Here is a 5,952-nt window from a genome sequence, read left to right on the forward strand (position 1 = left end):
TTTTTTTTTTTTTTTTTTTGCTTAAATTTGGTAATGACAAATCTAGACTATACTCTATAAAATGGTTGGACATCCTTTCCACGTGGCCAAAACTATAAGAACCAAAAAATCCTCTTGTCTTAATGCAAATAAATGTAGTGTTCTTGTTAATTACTTTATTTCCTATCTCCTTGTTAATGGTTTGATACATTAATTATTATCATTAAATTTTTGGGTCTGAAGTGGCTTGGTACTTGATAGCATGCCACTCTCTTTCTGAGTGTTTATCAGGGAAAAATCGACTGCAATTCCGATCTCGTACAATTCCGTGAAATACCACCTTCAGGGGGTGACACGTGTATTGATGCCAATGCAATGGTCCAGATCTTATTTAAATGACTCTTCACTGATTTAAGGTTTTATTAGTTGTACCAGATCTGGACCATTGCATTGGTATCAATACACGTGTCACCCCTGAAGGTGGTATTTCACGGAATTGTACGAGATCGGAATTGCAGACGATTTCAACCCGTTTATCAGAGGATGTTTATGGTACTAAAAGATTCATTAGCTTTATTTCCTTTTTTTAATGTACTAATAGGCCTTTTAGTTATTTTTCTCCTTTTTCTTTCAAAGAGTTCCATTATCTCTCTTTCACCATTAACTTTTCCTTTTTGTTAATATACTAAATGATATTTTAGATATTTTTTCTTTTTTACCTCAAATGGCTCAAAGAATTAGATTACCTCTCCTCACTCTGAAAGAGTAGCTTCTACAAATGGCCACTTCATTATATCCATCTCTCTCTCTCTCTCTCTTGGTTGGCTTAAAATTGAAAAAAAAAAAAATACATAAATCAGTCATTGCATTATGATGAAAATTATACTAAAAAAAATCATGATTATGCAACAGTTAATTTATGTATCTATCTCTCTATTTTTGTTTTCCTTTCCTTTCGTTTCTTGATAACCAAACATAACCTTGGTTCAACTGAAAAAGAGGAGAAGCTAAAGTTTGGTTAAAAACTCCTTGCATTGGAAGGTACCCTTTTAAAACCTATGCTTGAAGTGCAAATTACATCAAAGTTTGTTCTTTTTTTCTGTTTTTCTACTAAAGAGAGGGCATTCAGATATTTGCATGCATCTAAAAGGTTATTTCTTAGCAAAGGTCTGATCAGTAAGAGAAACATATCTGGATGGATTCTATGGTTGAAGCTGGACTTCTCACTTAATTTTTTTGAGAATCATTCCTAAAAACTACAAGGACTTGATTCCTGACATCAGGGGCATACTTATAAGCTTTTCAGTGTCAGCTTAGAGCTCATCAGTGAATCCAATTGATTTTCTGTTTGATATATTAGTAAATCCGATTGTTCTATTTTTATCAGATTTAACTTTTGTTTAGGCTCCTAGGCTTTTGTGTATAGCCTTTTTAGACTTTAGGCATTGCTTTTTCTTTCCATCTCCCCGTGATGAAATTTCATTTCATTTAAAAAAAAAAAAAAATCAATGTTTTAAGAAAGAGGGAGGAAAAATACCTAAAAAAATATTATAAGTAATCTTTGCTTCAAATTATTATATCTACAAAGTCTGTTTTCATGTTTTCATGGCCTATTCTGATAAAGCTTATCAAACCTGCCAACCATTCAATCATGCAAAAATTAATTTTTGTCAACACTCCGTTAGGTTGCATTCCTTATAGATTAGTAGCATTTCGAATGTCTAACATAGATTCAAATACTGTCTCATGTATGTCTATACATTTTAGTACTTTTTAACTACCGCATGTTCCTCTACCCTTGTAGAATCTCTATTTTTTCAAAGTTTTTGCTTGGTAAATTCTGATTTAGGTTGAAACTTGAAATGTAATGATTTTATAGTTCAAAATAATAATAATAATAACAATGATAATATTAAGAAGATAAAAAATAATGAAAAGTACAAGATAATAAGGATCAGAGATGACTACTTAATTCTAGCTCTCTTGGTGACCAACTCATCATTAGAAGACTTTTTTTTTGTGAAACATCATTAGAAGACTTCAAAGTCACAATAGAGGCTCATCATGGCAATCTAAAAGTTCCAAAATTACAAATTCTCAACTATATCTACTTTTTTTTTTCATTTAAATGTCAGATTATATTAAAATGGATAGAAAATGAGAGAAAAGAATAAAAACAAATACAATCACAAAAAGTGAGTTCCCACCTTTGGCGTTCCCATCAACAAGAACTCACAACTGTTATCTCATCAGCCTATATCGAGGTCCTGTCGCTGCACCTCTTGCCATCTCGTAAAGGGAGGGAAAAGATCCATTAAATTATAGCCACTGCTATATAGTAGACAAAATATAATCGTTGAAAAATTATGTAATCATTGTAATATGGACATTGAAAATATTTTAGATTTTTTTTTTTCCTTTGGTGAAAATATTTTAGAAAGACTACGTGAGAGAAAATGGAGTGAGAATTAAACATTCCGCATCATGACTGCATCATGTAGGGAGGGAACTTGGGATCCACTTTGTTGAGGGTTGATGTGTCTTGTGTTATATAATTTCAGAAATTTGTATCTCTTTTTGTTTTTCCTTCAAATTGTTATCGATGAGGGGTTTATTATGGTAATAGAGAATTCCTTGTAGACACACGAAGGCATGAAGAGAAGAGTTTGTAACCATTTCTCTCAATTGCTAATGAAATTACTCTCACATCATTGTAAACATAAACAATTGAGAATCAAATATATCCTTGCATTGTGGTTGCTTGATTGTTTTTCTTTCTTCTTTCTTTTTACTTTTTCATTTTGTTTTATTCTATGTTATGAATATGTTTAGGTTTCAGTCTGCATCACACACTTGTCCACAAAATGGGACTGATCCATTAATGGCAGCTAGTTGGATTGTTCAGGAAATCTTTGCCGACGCCGGAAACCTTTGCCGACGCCTGATTTCTATACAGCACCACCATGTTTATGTTGGACAACTGGACATTCACATGTTCTTACTGTTCATAGAGAAAAGTTGAGAAGCTGGATTTGCAAACTCAATAGTCCAAAATAAGATACAGCATATAACAATGAACTAGGAAGTAGGGACCCCACCAAATAACATGATCAATCCTTACTAGAAGGAAAATTTAGAGTTTATTCCATTACATCCTCCACTTAAGATGTTAAGAAAATGATTTTTAATGATAACTAGTGTCTTCCTTTTTCCTTCGTCAATACTTTCATCTGTCGTCATTATTCTTTCTTTTTTTTTTTAAGAAAAAGCTTGGAGATCATGTGTGTATGCCTTTATGACTTTAAGTGGTGTCTTATATAACTAATGTCTTGTAGAAAAATTGATAACAACAATCCACTCAAATTAGATCCCTAGAAAGAGAAAACAAAAGGCATAACCAAAACCCTAATTGGAAAAAAGAAACTAATCTCTGCATGTTGTGTTCATGGGGATGTTTTGGTCAAAACACCCCTTTGATGCTTCTTTTCTCTCACTGACCTTGTTGTTCAGAGAGTTTACCATCATCTTACAACAACTCCAATAGGATCCTAACTTGGAATGGATTCAGTACCATGAGGAATTTTTCATAAATGAAGTTCAATTCAAAAAAAGTTAGGGGAAAAGTGGTCCTTTTATCTGCCTAAATCATATGTGATGTAGGAATCTCACATGTGTACATAATGAGAGTTGTGAGGTGAGGAGACTTCCTTAATCCTTAATGGAGGAAGGGTTTGAGTTCTTTTGAGTTTTGATCCCAACTAAGAGGACAAGATTAGACTAGTCAATCTTTAACAAAAGAAAGAGAGTTTGGCATCCTCAACCATACTATGAGGCAATCAAGATGATTTTAATTTATGAGGAGAAACTACCAAAGTAGGGATATTTTTTCTAAACTGGTTGGTCCCTGTCTATGTCAACATATATGTCATGGTATCAAATCATCAATGTTCTTTCACTTTCACTTACAAATAAAATTAACTGTTCCTCTCTCTTTCAGTCTCTCTCACACTTTTACACTCACACAACCAATAATGGATGGACAAGAATGTCACAATCTGTGATATTCAATAGTTTGATATTTCAGATTCCCTTAGCTATGAAAGTTTCCATCACTGGCTTGAATGATTTGTTCTATAATTTTTCTTGTTTTGTGCTATTCCAAACCTATGGTTGCAAGAGAATCCTATGAGGAAGCAAGCATTGATGTCTATATAGGTTGATTGCTACCATGGTATTTGGATGGCAGTGCAAGTGACTAATCTCTAATATGGACTGAGACTTAGCTTTTTGTTTCAAGCGTGCAAGTGCAACCCTTATGAATGAAAGTGAATTCAATTGGGTTGACAAAAGCTTGAAATCTCCAAGTTGTTTTAATCATGGTCTCACTATTACTATGGCTGCTTCCAAGAGATTTTTTCACTAATGACCTCAATCGTTATTTTATTATAATTGAGACTAAGTCTTGCTTGTTCATGCTAAAGTTTCTTTGTGTCACGTACATTTCAATTGTAAGTCTTATTCTTTCAACAGCCCCACCCCTCACCTTCAAATCACTTCCGAGAGAGAGAGAGAGAGAGGGGGGGGTGCAATACCAGTGGCATTGTCATGGGTGTTTATGATAGCCGCAAAAATCAGGTGGGAAGTGGGCTGGAGAGAGAAGAGACTATATTCTCCATCAGTGTATTGTGACAGTAGGTCCTACTGTACTTGAAAGGTAGTGTATATACTGATCATTCAAATGAAATGGCCCACCAATTATGTAAATTTAACGGAAACATAAGAAAGGCATTCCTATAATTTGCTTTCAATTTTTAATAATTTTCATGAGATAGTTTTCATGGTTAGTTCACCCACATGCAGTTTTTTTTTTTTTTTTTGGATACTTGTTAGGGGAAACCACCGAAAAAAAGCCACATGTCAATTGAGGCCGTAAAGACAACATATGCTCACAATGTAGAAGCTCTTCTCCCTGGTTCTTCAAACTGCCTAATTTAAAAAAAAAAAAAAAAAAAAAAAAAAAAAAAAAAAAAAAGGAGTTTCTTATGTCTACTCACATAAGAATATTTTAATATAATTATTACTTTTTATTTCTTATGTGAGTAAACATAGGAAACACCTCATGTGTTAAGAGAATTTTTCAAAAACAATGGAGAACCTTTTTAAACAATTTTTAAAGTATTATATTAACATACAACTAACAAAGTCATTTATAAGAAAAACATGTAACAATGTTGTATTGGATTGAAAGGTAGTCTACTAACAATGACGTTGTGGATAATATGTATGCTACTTAGTTTGATTGTTGATCAAGTTACCATATGACATATAGAAACGTTGTTTCTATAAATTAGGTGGGACCTAAATTTCATTGACTAGTAGGCAAAACCCTCTCCACTTACACCTAAGTTTGACTCCGTCGGACTATATACCCCTCATATCAAAATAAATACATTAATGGCACTATTTTTTTTTTTAAATTAGGTAAAAAAATAAAAATCCACTATTGGAGGCCTCCCCTTATACATGAATATTGGATAAGACTTTAGGAATCGTGGGTGAAGGAAAATTCAATCTATAATCAAAAGTATGAATCTTTGAAAGACTTTTTATTGCTTAAACAAACAAAAGAGATAATCACAATAAATGAGGAACCATATGATTGAAGTGAGATCCAATTTCTAGAGAATTTGACATATAATTGTACTAATGGCCCATTTATATATATATGTCATTTGACAAATTCAACAACCTGAAAGGACCTTATTCTATTTACATGGCTATGTTGCTTCTTTTTTCGTTATAATTATACTTTTTTTGTATAAAGCTTTCCCTTTATAATTATATGCATTAATATGTTTGTAACATTGTGAAAAAGCTGGCCTTGGACTAACTCAGACCATAAATTCTTGACAAAAGTATCATTAATCAAGGAATGTTTTCAAACTTTTGGGAACCTTTTAGCCCCCCCCCCCC

This window comes from Macadamia integrifolia, unplaced genomic scaffold (genome assembly GCF_013358625.1).
Source record: "Macadamia integrifolia cultivar HAES 741 unplaced genomic scaffold, SCU_Mint_v3 scaffold2401, whole genome shotgun sequence".
Classification (NCBI taxonomy): domain Eukaryota; kingdom Viridiplantae; phylum Streptophyta; class Magnoliopsida; order Proteales; family Proteaceae; genus Macadamia; species Macadamia integrifolia.